Source organism: Capsicum annuum, chromosome 4 (assembly GCF_002878395.1).
Source record: "Capsicum annuum cultivar UCD-10X-F1 chromosome 4, UCD10Xv1.1, whole genome shotgun sequence".
In the NCBI taxonomy this organism is placed as follows: Eukaryota; Viridiplantae; Streptophyta; class Magnoliopsida; order Solanales; family Solanaceae; genus Capsicum; species Capsicum annuum.
The window spans coordinates 133,089,345-133,100,288 of NC_061114.1; the positions used below are offsets into that span (position 1 = coordinate 133,089,345).

At 35.3% G+C, this 10,944-nt stretch overlaps 1 long non-coding RNA gene across 1 annotated transcript; it reads right to left on the bottom strand.

Annotated features, from left to right (window-relative positions):
• Window positions 1–4,504: 4,504 nt before the first annotated feature.
• On the bottom strand, window positions 4,505–10,327 carry LOC124898189. Its single transcript, XR_007055144.1, has 2 exons — window positions 9,715–10,327; window positions 4,505–4,968 (listed from the first exon to the last, which is right to left on the bottom strand). It is a non-coding gene; the product is annotated as an uncharacterized LOC124898189 (long non-coding RNA).
• Between the last annotated feature and the right edge of the window lie 617 nt (window positions 10,328–10,944).

Consider the following 10,944-nt stretch of genomic DNA (forward strand, 5'->3'; position numbering starts at 1 on the left):
GTGGAGTTTGGTAAGGTACGTTCAGATTTTTTGGAGGTAATGAACGACTACATACTTCTTGTGGAATTGGAGGAGTTTGGAAATGGCGCGGTCTATTCGCTTTTTTGTTTGGAGGGAAAGTAGTGGTATGATTTGTGGCATTTAGTGGGGCTAGAGGTGGATTCATTATTTGGTGCAATGTTTCTAGTGAGATAGTTGTGGATGAAGTTCTTTCATGCCCATTTGAAGGAATATGATGAGGAGTGGATGGACGAGAGTTTCTTTGACTCTCCACTTGCTCCAATCTCCCACTTATCGTAGTTAAATCTTCCCTCATTGCCTCAACTTCCGTGTTCAACCTCTCTAAACTTCTGGTAATGGCCTCAAGTGTGGCTTTCATAGTGTCTTGTTCAGTAGTACCCCCACTTTGGGATGTGCGTCCTTCCATGTCAAGGTGTTACTTACACAATCAACAAACAAGTTAGCGTTAAACCTCTCCTCACTCATACTTTCTCGGTTCACTCACACTTGAGCTCCATAAATGTTGTAGATTGGCTAGTAACCGTGAATCCTTAAGATATGAGTAAAGCTCTTGTCCGAAGTGGATTATTGTTTGAAACTCAAAGAATTCTCGACAAACTAGAGTTAAGAAGTTACAACGTATTCAAACGAATAAAAGCACCCAACTAAACGTGGACACGAACAAGGGAATTCAAAAGGACTAATTGACAACCTAGCAGGAGTGTACTAGCATGTTAATTAGTTCTAGAACCAAGTAATGAAACTAAGAATCAACAATTAGAAACTAGAAAACCTAAATTTGAGCTTATTAATGATGTGAACAGTAGGCAATGGGTGACGTGAACAATAGCAAATGGGTGACATGGCAGCATGCAATTGGTCTTAGTCCCATACAATTTAAGCACCAATTTTGAAATTTAAATCTTTACACAATTTGGAAAGGATGACAATTGGTCTTGGAGGGAAAACATAAATCTTGAAGTAAGAAAAGTACCTTGTCCCACAACACTAGGTTCTTGAAATAAGAAAAAGTACTTGTCCCACAACACAAGGTTCTTGAAATAAGAAAAGGTATCTTGTCACACAACACTAGGTTCTTGAAATAAGAAAAAGGTATCTTGTCACACAACACTAGGTTCTTGAAATAAGAAAAAGTTGCTGAAAAGTAGAAGCTTAGTCTAAGAAATGATAGGTTCAAGGCTTCTCACAACATGCTTTACAATTTTCAGCTTCAACTCTTGAATTTATATCATTTTTTGGTTGTCTAAAGTTGTAAGAAAAGATGAAGAACTTGATGAACACCACAACAACCTTCAAGAACTCAACAAAAACTTCTTCAAAAACACAACACAACACCACCAATTGTCAACAACAAGTAACAACAAACAGCCAGCCACAAGGCACCATAACTATGGTCAATATTATAAGCTCAATCTTTAGATCTTGACACCTTTAGTGTTGGTGAGAAATAAACCAACACTAAAAACACTCTATACAAGCAAAATAATACAAGATCTAGCCAAAAAAAAATAAGAAAATCTCGGCCCATACAACAACACATCACAATTTTTAGCCAAGAACACAAAGGTAGTAGATTTGACTATTTCAGGAATTTTCAGATTTCAGTTTTTTTTTTATAGTTTTCAAGTCTCAAGCCCAAGATTGATCTTGTTAGAACAAAATCAAAGATGGCTTTGATACCAAATGATACACTACTAACTTGGAGCATATCAAATCTGCCACAAAATCAGTCCAAACACACTACAATTCTGAGAGCTTGAAGATAACAACCTCAATATGTGAAGACAACAACAATTACAAAATTTTGAAGGAATACCAACACCAAAACAGTAGCTACACAAGGAGAACAAGAAGATAACAATAACATTAAACAATGGTTCAACAACACAAGATGATAGATTACAAAGAGTACAATGTTAGCAACAAGAACAACAAATGACAATAACTATAGTAAATCAAAAATCAGCCCCACATGGCTTCACTAAGTTACTACAAAGTTTCAAGAGTACAAAATGAAAGATAGTAACTTGACACAAAGATATCTTAGAATCTATGAACCCTAACTTGAAGAAAGGACCCTAACACTAAAAGATTTCAGTACCAAGTTCTTACTTAGACCAAGAGGAACTCATGAACCTCAAGATCTCAAGTTTCTAGATAAGAAACAACACAAGTGTAACTACACTTGTTGGACAGATTTCAGGTCTACTCTCAAGAACAAGAGAGAGAGAAATATTCAATGTTACAAGACTTGTTGTTGTGAAATATGAAGAATGAACTAAGTGCTGAAAATAACCCTAATAGCATCTATTTATATTACACACAAAATAAAGGACAAATGACCTTCCTACCCTTCAGTCATGGGGTGCCCTTAGAGTGTAATTTATTACACTTCAAGGCTCATTTTCACACTTAAAAATGTTGAAGCTCTTTGGCGGATCAAGTACCAACTCACACGCAGCCATTTGCATGAACATAACTTGTGGTTTTTGTAACTCCCGAGCTTGACTTCGTGTGAATGGTCGAGAACGTATTGGATAGCTTTGTACACCCGTATCAAAAATAGAACTCCAAACAGGATGAACTAAGTGATTTGAAAAAATCGAATATTAACGGATAAACATCCTAAAAAGGCTTATTTGAAAAATCTTTGAAGACAATATAGTCTTTCATTAACAGAATGTCTGGATAACTCTGACTATAATCAAATACGAAAAAAATGACTTGTAAGAGCAGCGTGATCAATGTGAATTGGATAATAACCTAATGAAATTTTGAACAAAATTGGATAAATTAGAAGAAATTTTATCAGCGAACTTTTATGGATATTTTAGAAGGTTCAAATTTTGAGTCTTATATGCCTATTAACGCTCTAGAACTTCGGAATAGGAAAAATAGACTAGTCTTGTTTCAAGCCAAATGTATGTTCTTTAAACACATATGTAAGCAAACATAGACAAAGCAAAACAATAAAACACTTTAGCACATAAACAGTTATCACGCATAAGATAATTACATCATGCAACAAATAGAATAGTAAATAGCATGTCCTAATTGGGTGATCCTTTTTTAGCCAAGGGTGAGCCTAAACGTCAAATTTCGGTTGAGATTCCGATAAATTGATTCAAGCTTTAATTAATGACATTACTCAAGTTTAAAATTTTTCAAACTCAATTTAATTAATTTTAACTTGTATCAATTTATCATTATCTCTGCACAAAATATTAGGATCGTCATTAGGTCGTGAACCCTTTTGACATGAGGGCGTTTCCTAAATTTGTGGAATGACACCACGGGTCAAACCACTTAAGGCTTATGCATGCATGGCCTATATTTAAGGAAGCTCTATCTTAAGTTCTTCTAAGATTTGGCTTACTAGACACAAGGCTTCCGAGTGGACAACTCGAGTGAGAAGGTTACGTGGTCACATGAGAAAAGACTCGGACACACCGCGCATAGCCAACTCTCCTAAAATTTAAAATTTGAAAGAAATTTGCGGGTGCGCGAATTGTGTCAATTTTCCCGAATGAAAGAAATATGAACGGAATGAGAGTTCATATGAAATTTAAACAAATAAACACGTAATAATTAGCCACAGAAAGATAGAAAGTTCCTTTTTGGTTAGAACCTAGATAATTCCCTAGCAGAGTCGCCATTTCTGTTTTATCCTTTTCGATTTTCTTTTGGCGAGGAAAAAAATGGTTTTGACCTTCTTAAATTATTTCAAAAGATTTGAGAAAATTTTAAAATAACTTTAAGGAAATTCACAGAGTCGCCACTTGATTTTTATAGAAATATCAAGAAAAAAGACTTAAAAGGATTTCAAAGGTTCAAAAGCAGAAATAAACCTTTAAAACTAGAGATAATGGGTAATGGTTCAATTAACACCCTAAGAAGGTTTTTAAGGCACTTAAGAGCGTCCGTTTAAAATAGTGTACCAATAAGAATTAACTTGACTAATTAAAGCGGCTAATAATTGTAAAGACTTGATTTTATAGAAAATATTAAAATTATTTAGTTAAACATTTAAAATGACATGCGTTTATTCAAAGGAGAAAACAATTTATTTGGATTAAACAAAATGATAATTTTTCAAACTTAGGAAGAAAAATGGATTTTGCTTTTGTAGGAGAAGAAAATTATGATTATTAATTATTATAGAAAAGTTAATTTTATTATAGACAAAGCCTTTGAAAAAATGTTAAGGAAATATCAAATTACAAGTATCTTATTAATAATGAAAATTTAAAATTTACAAGAAAATTTTGTTTCTCGAGCTTGAAGAAAGTTACTTTAATCCAAATCGACTATTAATTATATGAACATAACAAATAACATTTTGAAATAACATACTTAATCTTTAAAAGACTTGTTTTAAGGAGAAAATCGATGGGACCAATTTAACCCATTTTAGACAATATAAATTAGGTGAAGAAATTGTGCATCAATGAAAGAAAACTAAGATAAAATAAAAATGACAACATCTTAGGAAATTTACCTAGATTAATTGATTAAAAAGTCAGTACACATAAACAAAGATGAATTATAAGCTACAAAAATTATACAAGAATAGAATTGGGCCCTTAATTGGCCCAGCTGCCCAGCTTTGGGCTTTGAATTGGGGACTTTTGGACCATTTCTGCAGTGTATACTGAGCTGTATACTGACTGTATATCCCAGCCCTTCACCCTAGCGTTTTTCTGTATATCTCCACATATTGTATATCAACATAGAAATTAGCATATTCCCTCCCCATATTTCATTGTACATTGTATGGTGGTATGCAGCTACGACTTTCAGTGTATAAACGCTGTATATCAGCATATACCAGCATGTATACGTGCTATCATGTGTATATCAGTCCAATTTTTGGCTTTAATGAGGCTCGACTCGACGGTGTTCGAATGCAAGGATAAGAGGAGTTCGATCGGACTCGTTCAAGATGAGCTCATGCAAAAGAAAGAAAAGATAAGGATTAACAAGTGTCTACTAATAATAAAACAAGCAAATTAGTATACCAAATGTCAACTTAAACAAACAATGATAATCACACACTTAAGGTATAGATTGTATTTAAAAATATAGAATATTCAAAATAGCACAAGCAAACCAACATGGAGAATAACTATTTTGACCCAATTATCGAATATTTCATCACTTCAATAATTTTGACAAGATAGGAGCTTTAAGTACTGACATGGCAAAGTACATCCTTTTTAATAACTAACATGAACATTATCCAATATACTTGAACACCAAGAAGATAACAAAAATGAATTACGAAATAACATCCAAAAAAGGACCAAGATGAACATTCACCCAAGGCAAAGCAAAGGAAAAAGAATCAGAAACAAATAAATACTTTAAGAAGAATCTGAACTTAATTTCAAACCAAACATATCAAGTAATCATTTGTTAGAACATGACCACAATAAGATAAGTGTTATAAGCTCTGCTATTTTTCTTGAACACCCGTGCCTTTTTAATATTCCCAGGAACATAACATGACATGTCTGTGCGAGCAGCAAAGTCGAATGAAAAAGATTCAAACAAGAATGCTCTATGGCCTTAAAGAAATAAATGAAACATTTAAAGTTAGTTTCTTAAATATACATGAAACATTTTGACTCTAGAAAGAAAATGAGCAAATGAGCCTTAATTGGATTTGAAAATACTACTGGCAGGAGAAAGGAAATCTTACAACTTATTGTTTGTATTTCTCATAAATGGGTAGATCTTAGACTAGTGAATTCTAAAAAAATCGGAAGCATATCACATACATAACCTAAATTTAACAGTGAAATTACTCGGATGACATTAGACTTAAGCCAAAGCGATTCGAGTAATTCAACTTCACAGGATAAACAATCACAATGAAAACGACAAAATGCCTATGCCCAGATGAACGCCAAATCAATCTCTACATCCAACGTATATGAACTTGAATCGACAGACCCAACGCTTATCATCGATCAATACACAATATGATTTCAGTAAATAAATTTCAAAAACTTCCAATTCTGACTTCTTACCATGCTTATAATCAAAAGAATGGGTAAACCAGAAAGACAAAAAGATTTCATTTAGCGTTTGACCATCACAAAGCCAAATGAAAAATACAAAGTAATAAAGAGAAAAAAAATTCTTCAAAGCTAATAAAATTTGGAACTTTTCGACAACATGGTAATAAATTAATTAAAAACTAAAAATCAGAAGGCCTCACCCAACGGCCAGCATTATTGATACAAGAATAATCACGGATATGAACTTAAGAGAGTGCGTGTTGGACCTGAGACTTGGTGAATGCAAATGAAGTGAACAGGAACACCTAAATGGACACCAAAACCGTCCACTCATAGCACTCCAAGGGCACCTACTTGAAGCCATTCATTAAAGGGCCTTTTTTGTCATTTCACCTAACTTTTGTAATAAGTCTATAAATAGACTAGTTTAGGTCTTTAGTTCTTTAGTTGATTATTGTTGTAAGTCTTGACATTTGAAACACCAAAGTCCTCTCTCTACTTGAGGCAAACCGAAACTTGTAACTAGGATACCAATTCAAAGGTGAAATCTTTTGTGATGGCTTGTTTTTGAGAAACCTTGGTGCTCGTGTGATCGTGTGTGGAGATGTTAGGGGTCTTAGATTTTAATATACTCTTTTGGTTACTAGGATTTATACCACTTTTGTCTAACTATCTATCCCTTTATTTTTGTTGTCATCTCTTAGTAGTTGTGTCTTGTCCTCTTGTAAACGTTCGTTGTTGTTATTGTAAGCTTGTTGTTCATCACATTAACGTAGTGTTACTGCTGTTTTAGTGTGGTTATACACGTTATTATCTCACCATTGTTGAAGCATTCTCGGATTTTCTTTTCATTCTTGTGTTGTCATTCTTGGTCGAGACTTGGTTCCTAGGGCTCTCGGTTTGTGGTGTGTTTTGTGACGTTTTTGGGGGTTGTTTTGTGTCTTCTTGGGGTTGTAAGGTATCATTTGGTATCAAAGCAAGGCTGGTTGTGTTCCTACACTACCAATCTCTACACTACCAATCTTGGGCTCTCTTAGTTGAAAAATAATTTTAAAAAAAAAGTTGAAGTGTTCTTGTTCTTGGCCAAGTGTTCTTATTGTTGTTGTTGTGTTTGGCCGAGATTTGAGTGTATTTTGTTGTCTTAGTTTGTTTCTAGTGCTGGTTCTCTTTCTCCTCAACACTTATTGAGTCTACAACCCAAGTTCTTGAGCAAGATTCGAGTTGTGATGTGGTGTTAACTGGACGGTTTTGTTGTTGTTGGTGGTGGTGTTCATCTTGTGTTCTTGTGTTGTGTTGAAGAAGTTGTAGTTTGATCTTGAAGAGAGAAAAGAAGTATAAGACTTTGTGTTTGTCTTGAAAACAATTACAAGACAACACCAAAGTAGTAAAAGAAAAAGAGACATTCAAAAAGCATACTTACCAAAAAGGAGCGACTAACACTTTTCAAGAATAGACAAAAGAGGAAAGAGACAAGGCTACTCCAAAAGGATGTTTTGCCAAAAGAGTGCAAGTTGGTGAAAAGTTAGTAGAAGACTTTTTGACTCTTGAAAAGAGAGTCTAAAATCTTGTCCACCTACACCATAGCCGAAATATCTTCCTCAAAGGTGTAGTATTGAACATCAAAGTCTTGGAACAAATTTTCTTCAACAACAACGTGTGTTTTGTCTTGTAGGTTTGTGTGGTATTGTTGCTTGCGGTTCAAAGACTTGAACATTGTTGGTGTGTTGATGTTGTGAATCCGAATCTTGAAGGTAATTCCTTGGCCATAATGGAAACCATTTTTTCCCTCCTTGATGTTATGTCCTGAGACATTGTGCTAGGGCGAATGCGGGTATTGAAAAGATTGACTTGGATGTGGTTGCTATGATTGAGAGGTTGGATCATATGGAGAGTCGAAGGAACTCTCGTGCTTATACTCCTCGACTCCATGTTTCCTCAAGTGGGCATGACCAAAACACTTCCACCACCATTGCCCCCGAAACTTTATCTCAAATGATCAATCCTCCAAGACCACCACAAAATGCCATAAGCCAAGCTCCCAATTACCCTCAAAACCGAGACCTAAGTATACCACCTCTCCCGCAATTTGATCAAGTCTAACAAGAAGGACTTGGAAGCCAAATTCCTCCACTAAAACAGAACCCTCCCATCCAAGAACCACTTAACCAAAGGCGCGCGCCAACCTTCACCAAATCAAACTCCTCCCTTCCAAGCTCCACTTCTCCAAAACCGACTCGTCTATGTAGAGGAACATGGAAGAGAGGAACATGAAGGATATGGTGTCTATGATGAGGCTTATATGATGGAAGAAGCGTTTAGAGGAAGACATAGAGATCAAAGGGGATACCGAGGGCATGGAGGAAGAGTTGGTCCATGGGACCAACAAGGAACCCACCACCAAATGGAGATATAGGAATTGAAACGGATGAGATTGAAGGAAACTCTCAAGATGGAGAGGAAGCCGAGGTTCAAAATGAAGAAGTTGGCCGAGACTTGTGTTAATGAGATCCCGTGTTCCTCATGTTCTTTGTGGACTGTTTTTGTGCCATCTCATGTTTTGTGGGCTGTTTTGAGTGGTTTCTTTGAAGTGGCCAATTGAGTGAGGTGAAGCCGTGAATTTGTGGGCAAATTCCTTTCAAGATGGAGAGGATGATACAAGAATAATCACGGATATTAACTTAAGAGAGTGTGTGTTGGACCCGAGACTTGGTGAATGCAAATGAAGTGAAAAGGAACACCTAAATGGACACCAAAACCGTCCATTCATAGAACTCCAAGGGCGCCTACTTGAAGCCATTCATTAAAGGGCCTTTTTGGTCATTTCACCTAACTTTTGTAATAAGTCTATAAATAGACTAGTTTAGGTCTTTAGTTGATTATTGTTGTAAGTCTTGACATTTAAAACACCAAAGTCCTCTCTCTACTTGAGGCAAACCGAAACTTGTAACTAGGATAGCAATTCAAGGGTGGAATCTCTTGTGATTGCTTGTTTTTGAGAAACCTTGGTGCTTGAGTGGTGGACTCCGCTTTTGTGAAATCGTAAGAGTTAGGTGATCGTGTGTGGAGATGTTAGGGGTCTTAGAGTTTAATATACTCTTTGATTACTAGAATTTATACTACCTTTGTCTAACTATCTATCCCTTTATTTTTGTTGTCATCTCTTAGTAGTTGTGTCTTGTCCTCTTGTAATCGTTCGTTGTTGTTATTGTAAGCTTGTTGTTCATCACATTAATGTAGTGTTACTGCTGTTTTAGTGTGGTTATACACGTTATTATCTCACCATTGTTGAAGCATTCTCGGATTTTCTTTTCATTCTTGTGTTGTCATTCTTGGCCGAGACTTGGTTCCTAAGGCTCTCGGTTTGTGGTGTGTTTTGTGACTTTTTGGGGGCTGTTTTGTGACTTGTGGTGTGTTTTGTGACCTTTTTGGGGGCTGTTTTGTCTCTTCTTGGGTTGTAAGGTATCAATTATACACATGTTCAAGAAAAAACATAACGTCACACGTCAAAAAACTATCACTTTTAAGAAAAAGTTATCAAGATGAAATCTTTACCCAACTTCCATTATCAAACCAGTCTCGCAACAACAACGGGAATCAAAATACTAATAGAATCTCATGGTGTAACTTTCAAATACGAAGAAGGGGAAATGTAAAAAGATAGAGTTTTTACCTTTTTCGGAGCAGGAACCGGGATTACGAGTCTATCACGACGGATTCCCACCACCAAAACTTGACCTGAACTTACCGGCGTTGAATCGTTATCGTGGGAATTCAGACGATTTCCATACATTTAGATGAATTTCACCGAGAACTTCTTAGTTCCGTGAGAGAAGTGCTCCTTCACTCTACGGACATGGGTATTTATAGGGAATTTGCCACTGATTTTGCGGGAAACGAAGGGGTAAAAAGAAAAAGTGAATTGAGATTTGAATTTCAAAATTTGAGATCGGTTTGACGTGGAATTGGAACCTCGTTTGCTGAGCTGTTTTAGCCGTTGTTCTGTTACTGCGTTGAAATTGCTTGTGTTTGCTGAAGTTGTTGTCGGTGGTTAATGTTTGTTTGAGCTATTATACACGTATTTTTGCTATTGTACGCGTCTTTTTTTTAATGATAACGTTGTTGTTGGTGTTTGTTTCAGGTTGCGGGTGAATGAGAAAATAATACAGGTGAACGGATTTGGGCCGGGTCGTTCAGGCAGTGGGCTGGGGCGGTGAGAATTGGGATTTCTGTTGGGCTGGGTGGTCTGGGCAGAAATGGAGTGGGCTAGTGGCTGAAATTGTTGAATTGGGCTGCTGTGGTGTTTAAGGGAAGGGGTTTGAGGAATTGGGCCGTTGAATGGCTGGCCCAAAAATAGGAAAGGTTATTTTATATATTAATTAAATAGTTACAATTGAATAAATTTGGATAAAATTGAGATGAAATTTTCTTTTAATTAACTTAACGAACTTCTCAAATTTAATAATTTTAAAATAAATATTTAATGAAAGCACAATTATTTTTTTAAATAAATAAATAAAATAAAATAAAATTAAGAAACTAATCATGTCATTAATCTCTTATTTTTTATCACTCTTGGGAAAAAGTAAAATATTTGCACTTTAAATAAACTTTTCACTCTGAGTAAATTCGAAAGCATTTTCTTTAACAGATAAGTATATAATCATGTATAATTAAACACTAAATATATTAATTTCACCTAAATTCAAAAGGTAGAGTTGAAATTAATTTCGAAATAACTTAAAATAAATATTTTAAAATTAAAAAATTTTAAAACTAATTTGAAATGTGGAGGGCAAAAATTAGGTGTTAACACCAATCACTATTGAATCTCTATACTGCCATCAAATATTGTTCTCTTCTCAAAACATGACACATATAAACATGAGCAAGACTATCATTC